This window comes from Lissotriton helveticus, chromosome 3_1 (genome assembly GCF_964261635.1).
Source record: "Lissotriton helveticus chromosome 3_1, aLisHel1.1, whole genome shotgun sequence".
NCBI classification, from domain to species: domain Eukaryota; kingdom Metazoa; phylum Chordata; class Amphibia; order Caudata; family Salamandridae; genus Lissotriton; species Lissotriton helveticus.
The window spans coordinates 141,237,897-141,260,971 of NC_136061.1; the positions used below are offsets into that span (position 1 = coordinate 141,237,897).

The following is a 23,075-nucleotide window of genomic DNA, read 5'->3' on the forward strand; positions in this document are numbered from 1 at the left end:
CTCTTAATCACGATGCGACTGTACATGATGTGGCAGCATACTCACATTTCCCTATGGGAGCATGTTCTACCGCCGTAACCTGGCCACAGCACAAGTATCCATAGGGAAATGGGAGGTTGTGTTCATCCCTGCACCGCGTGGCAGGTACCTCAGGGTGACTGCCACATGGTGCATGGATCAACAAGGGGGTACCATAGGTGCCCCTTCGTCCCCCAACCAGAGGCCACAAACAGAATGTGGCCCAAACTCTCTTTCCAACATGTTGGAAAGCCCGGCATGGAAAGCCTGCCTGAAACTGAGGATTGTCCATATGGAATACGGGCCAGTCTCCGAATGACCAGCCGGTTTCACTTCCGAACGCCTAAATTGTAATTAGGCAGTCGGTAGTGAAATCGCCGATCTTGGTCGGAAAGCCTCCGACCTAAGGTCAGAGGCATTCCAACCGAGAACGTAATTGGCCCCTTTGTAGTTTCCTATGTTTTTCAGTAGTAGTTTGTGTTAAAGTAATTAATTAGCTGTAGGAGTTATGATTGTTAGTCTTGGGTTGAGGAAGGTGAAGAGGCATAACAGGATAAAATAATGGGTGGGGAGTTCTAAGAATGGGGAGAGGAGAAGTTGGGCTTTGCTGAGTACAGGAGATGGTCCCCCCATTTTTAAGTTTAAATTATAGAAACATTTCACTTTTTTTGCAGAGATCTATATAAAAAATAGAAATGTTTGCTTAAATTGCACTGAATAGTAGCACTTTTTTTTGTTTTATCATTTGTTCTGCTTTTAGTTGTTTTGTGCAGTGTGTTTATCAATACTAGGTATACATGTATGCTGTGTTTTTTAATTTCTTCTTTTTTTTGTTGCTTTCCTTTCAGTTTTTATTTGTTTAGGTAAATCACACACATTTCGCTCACCTTTGTATGTGCATCTGCACTGATCTGCATAAATCACAATTTGAATGTATATTTTGAATTTTTTTCTCACAGCAGTGAAACTTAGTTTACAATAGACATGCTCATATTATAACTGGCTGGTGCCAAACTGGAACAAAAAGCAAATCCTGCATAAATTAACCATAAAAAAGTGCTGGCTAAGGACAACCAGGTCCATCTATCCTGCTTATAACCATACCAGATTGTGCCATGCACACCCTACACAGTGTTCAGTTGTACTCTAGTAGTGCTTTTGTTCCTCAGTGTCTGGTGCTGCCAGTATTAACAAAATATCTAGTTTGTTTCATGCCCCTTCTCCTGAGGTTGTTACTTAGCTGCAGGGGCCTTTCTGTGAAAAAGATTTTCTGTTTCTCCAAAAATATTCTCAGAGGTTGGTAGACATACAAGGTAGAATCTGCAGGTAAACACTCTTCACTAGTCAGTGTTTCCACTATTGGCTGGTTGGTTGTATAACCCACATCTCTTCTTTCGTATGCTTATATGATAACATGTTGATTCGAAACACTCATCTTTTGATATATAGGGACTCATTTATGGAAAAGTACTGCAGTGCAGCACAAGCCACCTAGCTACGCTGCACTGTTGTGCGCTGCATGACAGGGAAAGGGCAGGAGTGCACTATATTTCAGGCAATACAGCACATTCCTCTTGGGAGACATATTCCTATTTTTATGTCGGCTGCACCATGCATCTCACTTAGACAGTGGAAGAAACAAGGAGAAATAGGTATAATTCTCCTCGTTAAGCCTCCCCTGGAAAGGCGTAACCTTTTAGTGCAATCCCAGGTTTACCAGTACTGGTAAATCTGGGAGTGCATCAAAAACCAAGGGAGTTGTGTGGAAACACCCGTGCAATGCCGATGGGACGTCTACCCAGGGCATGGTAAGGCAACGTAGCAATTTGTGCTACATTGTGTTCTCTGGATTTTTAAAGCCACGCAAAGTGGCTTTACATGGCTGTTTAAAAAACTGAGAGGCTTCCATCACACATGTACCATGTTGTGTGGTGCAAACACGAAACAAGCCTGTTATAAATATGCCCCATAGCTCATAATTGGGGCCTTCAACCAGTCCTGCAGTAAGAGCTATCTATGTTCAATGAAAATCAGCAAGTGCTATATATTTTATTATTGTTGTAATTGTGACCATATCAAGCAGCATTATATTAATTGCCACCATATGCAAGAATTCAACAATGCATCAGGAATGGTAGGCAGCAGCAATGTAAAAAAATACTTTATTACATTTTGCCTTTACATGGGAAATTTATAAAAGCCATAGCTACAATGTCCCAGCAGCAAGGAAATTATATTAGTAATATATTCCCCAAAGGCTGCATGATTTATCACTCAAATATCAGCTTTAAATATAATCAAACATTCATAAATTTTTCTCCACGTATCAGCTCAATGGTTCTGAAAAAACTCACATTTTACTCTCAATCACAAACTTTTAAATGTTGGCATACATATATTAATTCAACAAGCAAACAGGAGAACAACTTACAGGTAGTTGGAGAAGCTTGGTTTATAGGGTGTTGGCGATTTTGACGTGAGGAGCCATTTCACCCAGCGGCGGCCCCTCCATTAGGGCTGAAGAGCACCACACCCCCTGCCACCACCCGTAAATAAAACTATTATAAAACGGGTTTCTAACTCGTTTTATTATCTTTTTATTTAAATCCCCTGGACCTGCCCCCGGGACTCTGATGAGTCTTGGGGGCGGGTCCAGGCGGATGCCACTGTGGTGGGGCAGTGCTAGTGCACCCTTGTCCCTTCACTGCACACAAGGGGCCTCATTTATGAAGGCCTTGCACCACCAGTACGTCACTTTTTCCCATTTAAAGTGACGCACCGGTGGCGCAAGACCTTCATAAATAAGGCCCAAGGTGTTTGGCCAGCGGTTTCAGGCTGGCCAAACATGTCATGCTTAGTGAAGCTTTCTCCAGCCCCAGCTGCGTTTCTGGGGCTGGAGAAAGCAGGCACAGGCTCCCAGAGTGCAAAGTCATAGCGCTCGGGCCAATCCTGACGCTGCTTTCCTGCAGCGTCCAGAGTAGCCGCAGTGCACTCTAGGAGCCTGTCCCAGAGCAGGAAGAGCGCAATGGAGCGGATGGTGGTTAATTTGTTGCCACTTTGGCAGGGGACGAGCCGCAACTGATTTAACCCTATAACAAGAGCAAAAAATGCAAATGGCGCAAACTGCCGCTAACATTGTTACCGTTCTGCTAAACAAGTTTTTTGTAGTAAACAATATTTAAGTGCACCAGCTAACGCCTTCCTTATTCTAGAGTCACTGCTCTAAAATTCTACTCGTCCGGCCTTATCAGAAGTCCTGGTCCCCCGTCTGCTGCCATCTGCCCCACCGTCGCAACAATTCTGCCGTGGTGAGTCTAGCTCACAAGTACCCTTTAGAAGAACTCTCTCGAGTACAGCGCCTAGGTTCATTTGTAGGTAGTTGTGTGCTATGTAAAAGCCACACAAACATATTATTTTGGTGTTTTGCTTAGAAAATTCAAAAATAAATGTTGAGTATTTCATGCCTCTAATTATACCTACAGATTTTGATGATTAAAAAAGAAATTTCTTTTTAAAGGTGTGTGGGTGTATTTAGAATGAATGTCAGATTGGATGCCTGTTTTGATTTACTGTTGTTGGGTATATGTATGCCACACTACACTCATACATCTCAGGGAGTGTGCTCCAACTGGCACCATAACATGCCACTACATCAAAGTGAAAAATATTTCAAAGACACACCTTTGAATAAAAGTACTGTGTGTTTTCGGACACAACTTCAGACAAGGCCACTGTGGTTTGTTTCCTTTTAAGTGACTTTTCCTTACCGTGTCTTCTTATTCTTATTCACACTAAATAGCCACCAGATGGCACTGGTGTCTTGTATTTCATTTTTGGCAGCGCACTGTATTCATTTAAAAATAAAATCTTGCTGCATCATCCGATGTATGTATTTCCTTCCATAGAAGGAATTATGCGCGCCCTCGCAGTATGACCTGGTGAGCCCCGGAGATCAGCCTGGGTTTAAACTAAGCCTTAGTTCGATTGTAAAGTGGCACTTTCTAAAAATTGCACTCGAACATAATTTCGTTTTTATGATCTTTTAAGGCTGCTTTTAAGTGTGACTGGCAGATTGTTTTCTTTTTAATTTATAACAGATGTAAGTGCCCTCCATTAACCCAAACAAGGGAAGCAGAACTATTGTGGCTTATAGGACAGATGACCTATGCCTTCCTACATATGACCCCTATAAGAGGTCGGTAAGGATGATTCTCCCTTATTTCCTAAACCCACCAGAAGAATGATCCGGAAGGCGGCAACAGAAGCACACTGTGTGTCACCCTCCTTGGATTTGAGTTCAGAGAGGCTGGCTAGCACAGGGGCGTAACACAGGCCCCCGCAGCCCACGCGGTGAGGGGGGCCCCTAGCTCCAAGGGGCCCCCTCGGCACTGAACTCTGGCCGGGAGAGCTCCTAATGGAGCCCGAGGGGACCCCCCTAAGTACCGTGCAGGGAGGCCCCCTCACTTTTCGTTACGCCAGTGGGATAGCAGTCTTTGTTAGAGTCTACATATCATTGGATTTTTCACCTCTGCACTACATCCGAAATACCACACCCATAAATTGTGGCTGCTCCCCTTTATACTCGTGCAACACAAATCGTAAAAAGTCTCCAGCCTTACCCTTGCTTTAAAGAAACTATTACTCCCCTGTGTCTGCTTTGTTCTATCGTACATTCCTGAACTAGAGGTGAGTGGAATTTGCGTAGTTGCACTATGCAAAGCTCCGCGAAACGGTAACAAATCTCAGCGAGCACGCAGAGTTCAGCGAACACGCGGAATTGCTTGTTCCGCCCGTTCGCAATGAGCTCTGGATCTAGGGACAGACTTCACTTAAAAATGTTTGCCTCAATTATATGTATTCCCTCTCTACCTTACTGCAACGTACACTTGTTTAGATTATTGAGTATATGGGTAAAACAAATGTACCAATAGAAAAATTGTCCCATGATTTGGTGTACAGGAAATCTGGCAAGTGGCCTGCTGTGAATGGCTTACTGATTTTTAAAATATCTGGGCCCATGTTCCTTGATTGTGCTGCAATCAAGGAAAATGCACCGCATTAGGGTTATGTGCTGCTTCCAGGACAGCCTCAAACTCACGGTTCTCTGGGGGCAGCACATTCACGTGAAAAACAGACAGGCTTCTTTGAAGCCGCTCTGTGTTTTCACAGTGCAGGCAGCAAACCCACCTGCACTTTCAAAGGGGGTTAGAGACCCTCTTACAGGCGGGTGCAGTGAGTGACTGCACGTGCCTGCAAGAGGATGTGTGTGGGAATCAGATGACACCCTTTCCCCTGCCAGTGCCAGAGGGCTGTAATCGGGAAGGAGAGGGGGCCATTAACAGTGGTCCTCCTGTGAGCTTCTTTGCCTCTGCGTCCGCATCTGTAATACGATGCGAGTGCAGAGGCAAAGGATTCCCTTATTTGTATGGGACCACGCCCTCATGCAAATGAGGGAACACCTTCTTGAGGAAGTGATCTATGTGTGCCAATGCTTTCTGTCTTACAGAAGGGGATGCACAAGTATCTGCGGCCCCTTCTGTAGTACCAAAGTGCTCCTGGGCGTGCAAAGAGGGCGCAAACACCTGTTGCGGCCCCTGGCCCTTCTATAATAAGGTCCCTGGCCTTCGAACTGCTCACAGGCCGCTCCCTTTTCTTCAGTCGATCCATGTCTAAAGAAAGGGGCGGGCTGCCATTGAAGTGAAAGCCCGCTACAAAAAAAGTATTTGTTTGTCAAGACAAGCAAATGCTTTATTTTTTTAAAAAGCGCCCTATGCCGCGGTTTCACTTTAAAAGCGGCCACAAACCTTTCTTAAGACATTAAGACATGGCTTGTCTAAAGAAAGGGGCATGGCGCTATTAACCTGAAAGCGCAGCATGAGGCGCTTTAAAAAAAAACAACATTTGCAATGCAACAGCTCAAACTCACGTAAATGCGAGTCCTGTTGCATTGAAAATGGTTCTGTTTAATTATATAGTACTGACAAGTTATTTTCCATAGTGCTGTAAATCACACTACTGCCCTTTCCAAAATTTGAAAGCACAGCATGCTGTGCTAGTAAACACAAGCATTGGAAACGCCAATCGGTCTCGCTCGTTTGTAAAGTTGAGACCGGGTGGCATAGTTAATGCGTGGTTATTACTGGCCCCTATCAGCCACTGTATTACACTGATGGCCACCGGAAGTGAACATCCTTTACAGATGCCCCCATCCACGTTATTTCCACATGCCAGTGCGTACTGTTTGCTATTTGTACAGGTGGTCTCAAAGCTCTGGGAGGTGAAAACAATACAAGTGTGAGGTGGGATGGCGAAATTCCTATTAAATACCACATGCACCACTCAATATTACACATTCTATGAACAATTAAAATGTAAAGTGGGCACTGCAGAGCAAATGATCAATATAGAAGTACAGACCAGTGACAGCTGCATTTCTCTGTAACCCTTCGGCCTACAAAACCCTATTGGCAGCACCTCCATCAATTCTAATCGTGCTACTTCCATTTTTCCTGCCCCCACTCCCACTCCCTCTCCATTCATGCCTACCACTATCCGTATCCCCTGCCCCCGCCACCTTTCAGTAAAACCAGAGGAAGCGTCAATCCAATGGGAGCAGAGCACTAACTGCCCTCTGCTCCTTAATATATAAGCTGTATGTGAGACCGTAAGCAGGTGCCTCCACTCGAGTTTCAGAAACCAAGTGTTGCTCTAGCCGATGTGCGGGATTGGGTACAATATGACCTGCCCCAAAGCTCCCTGCCTGCTCGGTAGACTCTGCTATCCACCCTTACTGCAGCGAGCCTTCGGATGAACGTAATATCCAGCCGATTGGATTTCTATAACGAAGCCACGTTTACCTGTTAGCAGTGGCAGAGGAAACAAGACGCACAGCCGCCATTATTTGTTATGTTAATACAAAATAAAAAAACAACGGGCAAGCACAGCCACATTATTTAGCATGTAAAAAAAAAGACACGCCACCATTGTTTGTATGCGCCCATGTAGTGTTTCATTTGAAAACCAGTGCAATGCTAAACCAGTGGTCGAAGTGGAGGAAAAAACAGAAAGTACACATACCGTACAACAACCAAGTAAAGGGGGCAGTAGCCATGGGAGGATACAAATGACGACATGGCCATACTAAAGAGAGACTAACAAGCTTATTAAGGAATCAAACGCCAGCCTTTACAAAGGAAACACAAGCCAGTGAAAAATATGGGCAGGGCTTCTCCTCCGTACCCTACCTAAAACCATTTGTCAGAGCTGCGCTTGTGCACTGGCTGAGGCTCAACCTGAAAAGTGTTTTGTTTTAGCAGGGGAGTGTGGAGGCGGGAAATTGCAGGGCATCCCTGTCGATATAGTCTTACAACAGGATAATGAACTTTGACTATTAAATAAAATGATAGTATGTTCAATGACAGTGGCTACTTAAGGCAGACTGTCTGAATTGTTCGAAACAGAGTTTGTCATTATGCTGCCCTACACTCCTGTAAACTTCTCCTATCCCTGGATGCTACACAGAGTACATAGAGGGTCCCTGAAAAGTGAAGAGGGAGTGGACCATAAAAAATGGAACATATTAAGAATATAGACTGTGACTGGTAAGAAGCTACCACTGATCTGGTTCTATGGATAGATATTGATCATAGGATAACAGTTAACTTCTACGCCATTCTGGACCCATAACCCCAGCTACTAAGCACCAGTCCACCATATCTCGTAACCAGTCTTTGTTGCTGGATTTTCCCACACTCCAGTAAGTTCCTCCACCCTCCTTTTATCTTTACACAGAATTTGTCATCAAATCCCAACCTTAATCTATCCTCAATAAATAGCACACATAAAAGCAGTCGAGTTGCTGAATATAAACTACTGGCGCACGCAATATTTGACATCAAACCGCTGTTTGTATTTGTCTTGTTTGGCTATCACATTGTCCTGTCTAGTTATTACTTTGTTAGATACCTCAAACCTTCCACTCTTCATAGAACGCAATAAAGGGATCAATTTTTGATTTAGCAAACCTCCCTTTCAGCACTTGGAGAGGAGACAATCCAGTCATAGCATATTTGGTGCATTCCTTTGAGCCCACAACTTCTCCTGAGGACCAACTTGAGGGGCAATCTGTTATCCAGAGCAGTCTGAACACTAGATCTCACAAAGTTGTTTAATCTACTCAACTAAGCCAGTTGTCTGAGTGGAAATAAGAAATGGACAAGAAAGTCTCTAATCTCTTGTGAGGTAATCTGGACCCCAGTGTCCGTGACTATTGCTTTGGGGATTCCCTTCACATGCACATAAAGGAACATTGACATGGCAAGGTATAGGCCACAACAGAGTCTAATTGGAAAACGATGAAAGATAACTGTATTAAGAGCAAAGAGTCTAGACTAAGGATGGATGAATTGTTTGTCGCTTATAATGTTGATGAATATCTTATGTGCATTTTGATGAAGATTTTCTAACGTGGTCCTAGAAAGGGACATCTACAATTGGTATTTTGATGAACATGACTTTTGAAGATGAAATATTGGAGGTCAGAGATGCAAGTTAGATTCAGTTCAATTGTGAAGATTGTGGTCAAATGCTGGACCCACCGTTCCTGAAATATGTTTGAAATCTCAATTTCCAATCCCCGTGAAAGATATAATAACAACAAATGTTGGGTAATTCGATGACAGCGCTGTGATTTCATATACAAAATATTTATTATATTGCTGCTAAGGTCAATAGGACATAATCAAACAAACTCAGAACACCATACAGATTACACACGCACATAGAGGATAATGAAAATATTAAATTGACAATGCCATATGGATCAAGGAGAAGAAATATTTTGCCAGAACACAAAAACTCAAGTGATACGATTGTAAATGGGACGCATGAATCTGGGTGACACTCGTACCAAACAGTGTTTGTAACCATGAATCCTCAACAAATGGGCTCTTTTTAGCATGCTGGAGAGACAACTGTGGTGAAAGACAGATTAGTCATTCAAATCGCTCTACCTTCTCTCACAGTAGGCAGACACAGGAAGGTTGGGGGCCTAGACTTCCTTGCAGGGGTTGGGCTTTGTGTCTCTAGTGTGATGGCAACTCTGGTGAGTCTCTGGGGCCCTGCATGCCTCTTCTAAAGGGCATTGTTGAAGGTACCCAAATTTGAGTCACATTCTGCCCACATTCTCTCCAGGACGCCTCCTCTGTAACACGGCGCAGCCGTACAAGCAAATGCGTTCACTCATTTTCACATTCCACACACCGTGGGTCTCGAATGTGCAGTCATGTTATGAGTTGCATAGATGTTGCTACACAAGCATCTTCTTCATCTTGTGAAACTAAGATATGGCCTCAAAGGCAACCAGATGGTACAATTATCCCATGTGCTCATGGGGTACTTCTGTATGGTGAAGAAGTGGTGCTTCCAAGCTGTCAGGGGAAAGATGGACCAATAAATTGAGGCATTAAATAAGGTGACCTGATTTACATAGTTCTTAAAGCAGAATGTCTAGGTTGCGATGATCCAGTGGTGAAAGGATGGACACGTGCAAGGACTGACTAGATGGATGAGCCACATTGCTGACATTCAAATGTCCTTTCCCTCTCTGAAGGACTGACTGGTGCCTGCTAGGCCTGAAGATGTGGACCGTAATGTTGTCCAGTTTAGGTCAATTCCTTATGGAGCAATTGGCTGAGGCTATTTTAAAGAGCAGATCGGGATCCACTCTGGATGTTTGCCATTCTGCATTACTGATGGCTGTGATAAATGGAATTAACGAGGATATTAATAGGATTTTCAACTTTTCTTTATCATTTGATGTTATGCCAGCTGCCTGGAAACTTGCCAAAATTATCCCCATTCTTAAGAAACTGTCCTTAGTTCCCAATATACTTAGCACATACAGGCCTATCTCTCTGTTGCCAGCTTTTGCTAAAATGTTGGACAAATTGGTTATCGTTCAACTCTCTGATTATTTGGAGCAGGATAAGTTGTTGCACCTGAGTCGATCTGGTTATGTCTCCGTCATAGTCCGGAGGCGGCCCTACTTGAGATATCCGATCACATCAAGTGGCATCTGGATCAGGCATGAAATGCGTCACTTGTTCTTTTGGATTTATCGACTGCATTCAATGCAGTCCCCCACATGATTGTTTTACAACATCTTGCCAATTTTGGTGTGGTAGGTTCGGCATGGAACTGGCTTAAGTCCTTCCTGGATTCCGGAGGGCAGTCGGTCTGGGTATCACCTTCAATTAAATCAGTGTAACAGGGTGTCCCCCAAGGCTCTTCCTTTTCAATGTCTTTGTGTCTCTGCTGGCCTGTTTAGTGGAGTCATTTGACTGTAAAATTATCTTATGCAGATGACACCCAAATGATTTTTTGCTTTTGAGGGACCCTCATCTTTAGTGAGAAGGACTTTAAGGGACTACATGCTTGTGCTTTTTGAGTGGATACAGAGCAGCCAGCTTAAATGCAACACCGACAAAACTGACATTCTTATTTCTGGTTCACATTTCAGAAACTAGTGGGAAGATTTGTGGCCTTCTGCCTTGCTGGCTTTCACCCCTTGATCACCGGTGGCAAAAGATGGGGGTGGGGTCAAACTTGTCAACCAATTGTCCATGCAATTTTAGACCTCTAGAGTGGTTCGTCAGTAAGTACTTTAGGTTACTTCGTACTCATAGAAAATGTCTTTATTTTCTTCCTTTCCATTGTAGAAGCACTATGATCCATGCCCTGATTACGTCACAGTTGAACTATTTGATACTCCCTTTTACTTGAAGTGTCCGAAGCTCTGCTAAGTCATCTCCAGATAGTTCAGAATGCTGCCACCTGGCTTATTCTGCATCTGCCTAGTCGGACATTGATGTCACCATTCTTACATATTTTCCATTGACTGGCTATTAGGAAACTGATTTCATTTAATTCCCCTTCATTGGTTCATATGGCACTTCTTCAGGCTAGTCCAGCTTATCTTGCAAGGCGGTTCCTGTCCTACTGCCCCTCAAGGGCATTGCATTCTACATCTGCTTCTCTGGTGGTGGTGTTTCGCATTAACCGCAACCGTGCGGCGCCGATTCCCCCCCGGTGCTGAGCCCTGATTAAAACGGGCGTGGTCATGACGGAACGGTTGCGTCATAAGCACAGCTGGACCGATGCTCATGACGGAACCGTTCCGTCATGAGGATCGAAGGGGTTAAGTTTCTAAGGTATATTCAGATGCTTCCCTCTGAGGATTGTAGTGTAGTTCCTATATTCCCAATAGGCTCTGCACATTGGATTAATATATCCTATAGATGTGACGTGAGACTTATGTCTACTAGGTCTCTATCGAATATATTAAACTTAATTGTGAGTGCCAGCTAGCTCAGAGGTCACTAGAAACTTTCTCGAATAAACAAGAAGGGATTAGTTTCTGACAACCGCATAAACATGACAACTTTGTTTCCCCAAGATAAAACTGATCTTTCAGAGTCATGGAAACAATAGATAGATATTTTACTCAGTCATTCGTGCTTGCTTCGTTTCACCAGAGGTACAGAGAAATAGAGAGACGGGCATTTTCAATAAAAGTATTTATTGAACAGTCTTCTTTCTCATGCAGAAGAAATGAACTGCTACAATCGTAATACTGGCTGTAAAGTATAATGCATACAGCAAGAAGAGTATTATAAAATAATACTGTAAAAGCATGATATGGTTTCTAAGCCATAAAATACATACATAAATAAAATAAAGACTAAAAGTACTCAACTGGTGCTTCTAAAATACGCCTATCCCGATGTACCTAACCTAAGTCTAGTACGAGGGAAGAAGTAAGTGTGGTGTAGCATAAGTTTAGTATTCTTTTGCCAAGAATCTATCTAAGAATTCTGTGGCAGAAGGGGCATGAGCTCAAAGCTATGGCTGGAAGGGTTCTGTATGAAGGCATTTCATGCCTCACACTTAAAGAATGGGCACACTCAAATAACAATTGGTATTATAGTGGCTATCAATAAGGGATAACAACATTAACACCTACACAGTGTGGAAGTAGTTCAACCAAATCCATTTGTTACCTGTACACCCAGGGTATGTATAGAGAAAACTTGCTAGTGTAGCTTGTGACACAATTCAAATACATTAAGTGCATTAGTAAGCTGGGGAAATGTTTACTTACTTTGCAACTGAAGGCCCTGCCTCTCGCTTTTACCAAGTACAAACAGTTATTGTGGGATTTAGATTTTTGATTGTTTATTTGGCTATAACACGGGACAAGGTGGTCTCTTCAACAAGCCCAGTCAGCTATGGCCCTGCAGCAAAGTTTTAAGACACAAGTCTGCAAACATAAATGTATATTTAAACAGACAGGATCAAATACATTTATTGAATAAAATAAATCATAAATGTCTTATAAACCTACAATCCTGCAAATGGACCCTTTATGTCCTCATGTATTTGACATTTCCAAAGGCCCCATCATCAATGCAGAAAGGGTTCAAAAACTTTTGTAACAATAATTTGCATTTTATGGGAAATTAAAGGATTATCTGGGCTTTTTACACCCAACGGAGTCATGTTCCAGCACAGTGGAACAGCAATCAGGCATTATTTAAATGTATGCTAATCAAGAGGGCTGCACTGCTCTCTTCAGCCATGCTGTTAATGCTAAGCTGAGCAGGAAGGTCGTCGGCTAATAAACCCCGTTAACACGCCATTCTGAACTCCACTTTAGCTTAACACTCTTCAAAGTCGCCGCCATTAAATCCATAAGCTATTAGGAGCTGCCCTCCTGTGTGCAAATACACACTTTAAAAGTAGCCATTAATGTAATTAAAGGACTCATTTAATATAATGCAGGTTGAAAGCCACGGAATAGTCAAAGGTACCCCAGGGCAGTATGTATTGTATTAATGTGGTCAGCCACAGTATGGACACATATTGGATGAATTGGTGAAGGAGAATCGACAGTTGTGCGCCAATAAGAATATTCCACAAATGGAAACATATCTATATTGTTCACATGCAATACGAGTGTACGATATTTACTGCATGCAGTAAATACATTGCCCTATGAGCTGGGTAAATCCATCCATGCATGCTCAATTGGATACTACAGAGCCAACTCCCACCTACCCACTCTATTAATTTCTTTTTAGCCTTACTAGAGGCAGCTTCAAATGCTTGCCAGACATTAGGGATAGGAAAATTAGAATTGGTAAAGCCAATAAGTCTGGTGTTGTCTGAAAGCCTTTTAGCGTTGTCAATGTTTTTTTGCCACTGATTTTGTAATATGTTGTATGGAAAAGCTGCAAGAGCGTTTCTAATATTAGAAAAAAACATTGGCTAAAAGACAAACATTTCTGGTATAGGAAGCACACATTGTCATAGTAGTGCCTAGATTGAAGAGAACTCTTTTATGTGTGGAGGTGTCCCTTTTAAAAGAGCAAAATGCCACTCACAGTCAAGTTAGTTATTGGCTGAAGAGCGCTTTCCCTTTCCCCATGCTATATGTTCTGAAGGTTTGGAGGAAAATGTGAATGACACAACAATAGGCAATGGGCGACGACAGCTGCCTGAAAGACGCTGCAAGGAATTATATTACATATATGATTTTAGTAAAGTCAAAAAATCTTGGCTAACACCAAACCTAAAAAAAAGAAATCAAAGAGAGGGGCTTTGAATACTACTCAGTCTGTTCGCAGCATGTCACTGTGTGTTTGGCCAGCACTGGTATTAGTCCACCTATGGAGTTGCCCTATTACGGAGCGTGGACTATTTATACTGGCTTACTTTCATGCTAGTACCAGCTGAGGGACCTGCTATGGAGGTGTTTGTTAATCATAGACCTAGCCTTGAATGAAAGTGGTAAGCCAGTGGTGAAAGTCTACATAGTTTTTGTCTCTTGAGCAGTGGCGGTGTCCCCATGAGAGTGGAGGAGCGTCGCCCTCTGCTGGAGTACAGCAAACATGAAAAATAAAAGGGTTATAAAACAGATTTATTACCATTTAATTTCTCGTGCTGGTAGCAGCCGATTCTGAGGGCGGGGTAGAAGCAGGGAAGAATAGTGTGCATATCAGTTTAATGTGCGCATGTCACTTTGGTCGGCTATCTTGTGACAGCCAGCATGACATGCGTACATTAAACAATCTGACCTGAGCTGTATTAGACAGCAGGGTGGAGAGAATGCACATGCCCCCAGTGCTTCAAGAATTGCGAACCAGCACGCTCCAGCCAATCCTGGTGATTCTTTTTTGCTGCCTGTTGATAGGTAGAGAGGAGCTGAGGTGCCTGTGCAGCCGAGATGAAGAGGAGCACCGAGCAAGAGGCACAGGTAAGTTAATCTTTATTATTATTATTTTTTTAATCGTTTAACTCACAGACAGGCACTGTAAGAAACTCTCAGTGCCTTTAGCCACAACTCTAGAGCTCACAGCCGTGGCCCAATATAAACACTTTTGAAAACACAACACGATTGAGAGGGTTGGCTTTGAGCCTAAGGGCACTTCTGGTATTTATCAGTGCCCATTAGTAGGTTAATATTCGCCCGTCACCCCACCTGTTCTAATTGCCACTGGCCGCCCCTGCTAACGAGTGCAAAGAACATGTTAAAGGCTCTGCAGAATGGTGCTTTTGCAGGGCTGCACCTCAGGTCAATCCCAGGCCAGGTCTTTGTTCGTCCTGTTGCACAGGGATCAGAACGAGGGTTGCCCCACGTTGTAATCTCATTCCCTGTGTCCTTGCCTGTCCACTTATGAAAGTCACTGCATCTTCTGTGCGCACCTGTGAGAGAGTCCAGAGCATCAACATGTGACAGCAGTCATCTTCCATATGGCCCACCAGCATGATTTTTTTTTGTATTTCCCGGAAATGGGGAGGTCTCAGCAGTGGCGGATGTTAGCCCTTCCTTTCTATTTATTGAAGAGAGGTGACTGTAAGACAAGGAAGTATGTGAGACACAGAACAGCAGGAGGTTGTTGGTCAACTACAGTATCAATGTGACTACTTTTACCATGGAACCACCAGAGACCATAACTTCAGCTTGAATCCACCTCAGGTATTACCATTTAAAACGCTCCTCTTGCAAATAATGATGGGGTGTACTGAAGACGTAGATTATCTGTATACATATTTAATTATACCAATATTACACAAGAGCTGCTTTAATAAATAAACATATACATATTTTTACTCTCACTTCACTTAATATGAGTCCAATTTAAGCAGGGATGGAAGTAGCGGGCACAGATGTAGAGTGAACTAATCACAAAGGTGCAAATCATAAAATATATTCAGAAATCCAGCAGGCTGATTTGTATGCCTAAGACTTGTGGATGTTTCTGACTCTTACACCGTTTTTAAAAAACAGTAGTTTTTCGCTGGTGTACGGCTGTTTGACCTATCTCTAAGCTTAACTGCAAATTTCACGCATTGTGAAATATCCCCAGAACTCGGTAGTATACAGAGCTACAAATTTCACAGTTTAATATGTTCTTAACAGAAATAGACATTTCCTTGTAGAAGGCCTTCCTTCCTCTACACCCAGTGGTAAATAAAAGATGGCTGCATATACTTTTTCGCACTTACTCACCACTTACCCCTAGTTTTGTTTAGTACTGTAGATGCAGTTGGCAAAGGTGTTGGGGGTGCTTGTGACTACATACATTTTACTTTTGTGAATGTTTACGTGATTTCCATTGGCTACACCTTGACACTCACCTTAAGGTACCACAAGAAAATTAGCACATTTGGCGAAATTCCCGTAGTCTTGAGTGACATCTGCACACATCCCAATACACAGCATCTGACTGACTATGTGAATCTGTATTTTATTTGCACAGTAAATGACACTTGTAAAAAATATAATACAAAGCATTTACACCAGCCTGTTGGCTTTGATGGAGTGATTTGTTTTGTTTTCTGTCCATATCCTTAGCTCCTCTGACCTCCATCATGCTCTGCTGCCTAAAGCTCTTCATCCAGTTCCAGCTCTAGCCTTCACCTGTCACCGACTCTCACTGTAGTTTCCCTAGTCCAGTCCGGTGTGACATAGATTCCCATCTTTTCGATGCCACCCTCTTCATTAGTTCCTCTTATATTCACTTGACTTACTTCTCTGGTCTACTCTATAAGCCCTTTTTTCCCCTTCCACTGAGTACATCCTTCAGAATCACGGACATTGGAGTAATGATGCAGGAATTGGAAGCTAGCAGGGAGGTGGGGAGCGCCAAGTCTCCTAACTATGCAACTTTTATGCAACGACCTGCATAATTGGCCGATAAAAATGAGTTGTTGTAATGGAACCAAGCTGACTGTGATTACGACATGTGGAACTGTCACCATACTAAGGTACTCTGCACTTTAGCTTACCCATGAAACCGTAGGAACATAAAAGGCCTCTTGAGCAATGACATACTACATATTTCTATAGTTAATTTCAGATTTGCCTATAAGACATCTTTGCACCCCTCAAAGTCTCAGGGTTGCTCTCTAGGCTAACATCGTGGTTGGTGAACATGTTTTTTAATTCCATGGGCGTAGAAAAATCTATAAATGGATAGCAAAATGCATTTTGCGGATCCTATTCACCCCTCGCACCCCTTCACAACCCGACAGACAGCACCGCAGGAAGGTCACCTGGCTCACCGCCAACCTCCAAGAATCCAGGTGCACCTGCAGATGCCTCAAGAAGAATTGGAGACACAGCAAATCCTTGGAAGACAGGACCACCTACAAGAACGCCATGACAGAATACCTCCCACCCATGAGATCGACCAAAAAGTTCTTCATCCAGAACAAGATGCTCACCAACTCCAGCAACTACAAGGAACTCTTCAGCATCATCAAGGAACTCACCAAACCCCCCAGCGAAACCATGGACATCACCCCCTCCCAGGGCTTCTGCAAGAATCTCAGCTCCTACCTCCATCTGAAGATCAAGAGCCTCTACGACAATTTCAAAGACCAGACTCCGGACTCTGAAACCACTCCATCCTACAGCAATGCCATCAGCCCACTATCTCCTCCTGGACTCCAGTCACCACCGAAGACACCGCACCGACCATGAAAGGCATCCACTCAGGAGCCCCCATGGACCCCTGCGCCGGCACAACTTCCACAGAGCCACCACCACCATCACTCCAGAACTAGGACACACCATCAACGCCACCTTCAAAACCGGCATCTTTCCCGATTACTGAAAACACACAGAAGTCAGACCCCTACTCAAGAAGCCATCAGCAGACCCTACGGTCCTCAACAATTACCAACCCATCTCCCCACACCCCCTTTCGCAGTCAAAGTCACTGAGAAGACGCCAACATCCAGCTAACGAAATTCATTGAAGAATACTCCATCCTCGTCCCCTCCCAATCCGGATTCTGCAGCAACCACAGCACGGACACCGCTCTACTCGCCGCCACAGATGACATCCGCACCCTCTTCGACCAAGGACATACCGCAGTGCTGATCCTACTCGACCTCTCTGCAGCCTTCGATGCCCTCTCCCAACGCACACTAACCGCCAGAATCCATAAAGCCGGCATCCAGGGAACGGCACTCGACTGGCTCTGCTCCTTCCTCACTGGCAGAACCCAAAGTACCAGACTTCCACCCTTCCTCTCCGATCCCACAGTAATCAACTGCAGAGTACCTCAATAATCATTGTTCAGCCCGACGCTCTTCAACATCTACATGGCCCCACTCGCCACCATCGTCTGACAGCATGGACTCAGCATATTATACTACGCCGAGCCCACCCAGCTCATCCTCTCCCTCACCAAGGACCCCACCACCACCAGACTTAACTTCCAGAATGAAATGAAAGATGTCACATCCTGGATGAGCAACGGCTGCCTGTAGCTCAACTCGGAAAACACAGAGGTGCTCATCCTAGGACCTTCCCCCTCTGCATGGGACAACTCCTGGTGGCCCACAGCCCTCGGCAGCTCCCTCACCCCCACTGACCACCTCCGAAACCTCAGCATTGTACTCGACTCCTCACTCTCCATGACCTGACAGGTCAATGCCATCACCTCTACCTGCTTTAACACCCTCCGGATCCTCAGAAAGACCTTCAAATGGATCCCTCCCCCAATAAAGAAAGACCGTCACCCACGCACTCATAACCAGCAGACTGGACTACGGAAACGCCCTCTACGCCAGGATCAACAAGTCTCTAGTCCGCAAACTCCAGACCATATAGAACACCACAGCCAGACTCGTCCTCAGCATCCCTCGACACGAACACATCACCCAGCACCTGCGCAACCACCACTGGCTCCCCGTCGAGAAAAGAGTAACATTCAAGATACTCACACACGCCTACAAATGCCTCCACAACACCGGACCCCAATATCTCAACAAGAGGAATCTCCTTCCACATGCCCAAGAGGAACCTCTGATCCGCTGACCTCACCCTCGCTGAACCCCCAGGCATATGCAGAGCAAAAACAGGTGGATGAACCTTCTCCTACATCACGGCCAAGACTTCGAACGAGCTGTTGATCAACATCAGGCGCACCCCCACCCTGCACATCTTCAGAAGACCCTCTAGACCTGGCACTTTGACTGACCAGAGCTGCCCCCCCCCCCCCCCCCCAACCCCAACTCCCAGTGCCTTGAGACCCTTATGGGAGACTAGCACACTTATAATTTCTCTGATTGATTGGTTCACGTAAAAATGGCACATGTTAGCTCAGAACCATTTCCACCTACAGATTGCCTAGGGAAGTGAAGAAGCCCAAAGAGAGATTTTTTGCAGGGTGCTGCATAGTGTTGGTACATTCTGTAAGGTTTATGTGCATGCTGGGTGTTAATTAGATCTCTAGGTCTTCCAATAGTTCTAAAACATTTTAGGTCTCGAGTTTGAATTGTCTCTCCAGACTATTACTATTTTTAGTTTCTTAACATGCCATCATGTTAAAATGAATATTTTGTTAGTTTAAGCATCCCTCTAAATTAAATTACAGACGAGTAACTAATTAACAACAGAATATAATTGCAGCCACCATCGACTATTTAAAATAAAAACATGGCAAATCTAGTTTATGCGGCAGTGGCTAAAATGCATTCCTTAATTTCGGGCAGTGAAAGGTAAGTAGCTAACATAAGCATGTAAACTGGCTAGACGTGGCCTGCAGCTCTCACTTATGAGTCTGTATCGAGCTTTCTACACCTTTCTTCTGTTATTTATTGCTGCTGTTTTACTCTAGAATCTGTACTTGCAGCCTTTTTATGAAGCTTGTGTGATCTCTCATACCGGTCAGGATTGGAACAATGGGCCAGAAAGCCATCCTGTTCTATTGTGAAGTAGAGAACAACAGATCTCCAGAAGTGTTATCATAATGTGACTGGGCTTTCATGAACACCCATTGGTTGGTAGTGAAAGAATAGTTAGGTATTCAATGAGTAGTTCCAGCTGTCAGACATCCCAATGGGTATATTGAGATGCATGAAGCCTTCCGACCTGGAAGGTGTCCCAAAATGCGTTGAAGACCCTCCCGGTGTCAAGAAAATAAGGATCTTGAGATTGTTTCAAGCCTCTTTCAAAGAAGAAGGAACAGGGTTACAGGACCATTGTATCATGCTGTCAAAACACAGGGAGGGCCAGAGGAGGTTTATAGACCTGTAGTGGTTGGTGGCCCTAATTTAAAACCAGGAACACAAAAGAAACCCCTAGGTCTAACATATGTAAGAGTGCTATAGGAATGTCCCTTTTAAAGAGCGGTTTCCCTCATCCACCCGAAAGTGGCATGCTTCATCATAGGTTAAAGTCCTCAAATTATTAACCACGTTGTGATGCGGGCTACAACCCTTTCTCTGAGAGGGAGGCGCTCTAGAAAGGTTTTGGGTGAAAAGAGATATACTAAATACCACTAGATGAGTTGGGTGTGATGGGGTGCCCAGAGCAAAGTAAGAGTGAATTCAAACTAATTAAAGGGTACACAACAGACATTAGAGAGCCCCCTGGGCCAGAATTAAATATCAAACTATAAAAGGAGGGGATTTTACCTGACATGGATTAAAAAAAGGTCGACATTATTCAGCCTAATACCCTCGATTGAAGTATGGAAACCTTCTTCAGGACACTATGCAAGCTGCTGCATGGTATGTGTAAACGAAAGTGCTGAGAAACAAAAGGAAAATTGCCATATACAAAACCAGTGGTTCGAGTAGGGGGTCCACTATATCAGACTTTTAGGTTTACCCGCAGACGTCAGGTAACATGCCTCAACTTTTTCTTAACGTAAAAATTCAAGGTGGCATCAAGTCCTTCTAGACACATGTCATGTGACGTGGACTGCGCCGATGAAGACAACCTTCCTTGCTGCAATCCGCATCTCAGACAATTGCACAAGTTAAAGTTGAAGCATGTTAACTGACGTCTGTAGGTAAACTTACCGATGAACTCCTGACATAGTGGACCCCCACTTGAACCACTGGTTTTGTATATGGCAATTTTCCTTTTGTTTCTCATCACATACACCTACTTTGCAGCAGCTTTGATAAGGTTCTGAAGAAGGCCGCCACACCTTAATCGAGGGTATTAGGCTGAAACATGTCATGATTTAATATATTTATCTTATTTGGTTGCACATTCAGGCATTCCATTAACGTTTTCCATACTTCAGGATGGGAATTACCACACCTCCCCTTCTTTTTGTCCATTGTTTATCAACGTTTAGTTCAAAGATGTATGCTACAAAAGTCATTGTCACTGGGTGCGAGGATCAGAAGGAGAAATAATCCAACATGCATAGTCTCAAAATAGAGTAAACAAAAGGGTATGATGGATGGAGCACTGCAACTTTTCAGACACTCATCCCCAGTCACAGAACTGGGTTGCATTCCATCATCGTTCTTTAGCTCATTTTGCCACCCCAATTCTGACCCAGTCATATGTAAATCAGTCTTGATCCTGTTCCTCATGGGAATTGTCCAGCCTGAACTGTCAAGCCAGGTCTTCCCTGGACCGAAAACAAGCTTCCCGGGACTGGTTTCGGGGTAACACCCCTCATCAGCCAGGCTAACTTGAATCCAGTGGCAAAGTGAGCAAGGGACCCACGTCTGAGCATATCCTGCCAACTTATGGTGAACAAAGCAAATACAAGGAGATGATGGATGGAGCGCTGAAACTTTTCAGACACTCACCCCCAGCTGCAGATCTGGGTTGAATCCATCATCGTTCTTTAGCTCACTTCACCACCCCAGTTCAGACCCAGCTATATGCAAATCAGTCTTGACCCTGTTCCTCATGGGAACAGACAAGCCCGAACTGCCAAGCCAGGTATTCCCTGGACCGGAAGCAAGCATCCTGGGACTGATTTCAGGGTAACACCCCATATCAGCCATGCTAGCTTGAATCCAGTGACACAGTGAGAAAGGAGGTAACCGACGTCTGGGCACACCCTGCCAACCTAGGGTCAACAAAGCAAACACAAGGAGATGATGGACGGAGCGCGGAAACATTTTAGACACTCACCACCAGTCACAGTTTTGGGTTGAATCCTTCATCATTCTTTAGCTCTCTTCACCACCCCAGTCTCAAAATAGAGCAAAAATTACCTTGTGTCAAGGAGAGAGAGATTTGCAGATTAATTGAATTTTAAAGCAAATGGTTCAGGCCGAAAAGTCTAAAGTCACTTTGACGTGATAATGCAGCTATTTGAATAACATCTAAGGTTGTATTTTTCCGCAATCCCTGCAGCACAATTCGAGGTTGATTTCATAATGTAAAAAGTCTAAGGTCTAAGACCCGGCATGGGTGTAGATTTATGACCATCAGGAATTCACAAAGCTCTACAGAAGTACTCATGGTAATCTGTGACTGTCACACGTTTCAAGGCATACTTCTGTAAAGCTTTTGTCAATTCCGGTTTCTGACAATGCAGGGGCACTTCTGCATGTGTTATGGTATATATTGTACAATAATTATGCTTGGGAATTACATCACCGTAGGCACCTTTTCTGATTTTTTTTGTTCTTCATGGGGGTAAAAATTTTATTTGGTCCCTACACTCCAGCCATTTTATGGGTGATCGCTTCCCACTCTGGAAAAGGGTTTACTATTATCGTTAGCAGGATTAAATCTCTGACCTTCTCTAAAGTAGGAATGGTTAACCACAAACTCAATTGTGTAGGTATGCCCATGTATTCTAGAGGCTCTTCAGCCGCAAAGTCCACTCCCCACCCTTAAACTGGTATTTATTCACCCGATATTACTCCGAGGTGAAATAACAGTGCACATGTGAAAAGTTTTACTAGTGCAATGTCACTATTTGTGAATGCTTTGCACTAGGAAATATAATATTTTGTGTATGTAAGTCTGATGAAAGTGCACATATACCTTATGAATCAAGCCACAAGACTTGTGGACAAAACAATACTTCTATGCGGACGCCGACATCCACGTCATCCCCACTACTGAAACGGTACTTCCCTCCATTGTTGGATTCAAAGGCACCTGATTACCCTTTTTTGAACTAATGGGATCCTGGGATCAGAGTTCATCGAAACTAGCATTTAAAAACGTTCCTTACAAAAAAACAGCATGAATTGCGATGCACTGCGGTACTTTCCTGCATCCCGCCAGCTATCTTTCTGACAGACACTGTCTCATTTTAGATCACTTAAGGATTATCCTGAGATGAGAGAGCTGTCCTTCTGGAATATGATGTTAGGCTCTAAATGGATTATACTGCATTACACATTCCTCTGCCTCCAAGCAGATGTGGTACAGTTTATAAAAATCAATAAACTGAAGTCCTTTGTCTGCTCATAGCTTCTTAATGAATCAATTTATAGTGTATTAGCACATTTTAGATTGTTATTCTGAATATAATGATTTTTGATATAATGACCAACTCAAATCAGATTGTTCACTTCTTGTCTAGTTAAAATGATGTCAATCAATTTGTGCATGCGTGCTCTAGCCAAGTTGTCCATTTGCATCCTTTTAAAATTATGAAGCTGCTTTGCATCTATGAATTGAATTGGATGGCATCCTACAAGCAATAACCCTGATAGCGTGGTGTATATGCAATTTAAACACAAGTCCCTCATTGGAAATCTGAATT

The 23,075-nt window shown here is 43.7% G+C and overlaps 1 protein-coding gene across 2 annotated transcripts in view; it reads right to left on the reverse strand.

Moving 5' to 3' along the window:
- The window catches only part of AUTS2 (activator of transcription and developmental regulator AUTS2), a 2,056,888-nt gene that overhangs the window by 1,800,289 nt on the left and 233,524 nt on the right, over positions 1-23,075 (reverse strand). The window lies entirely within an intron of this gene.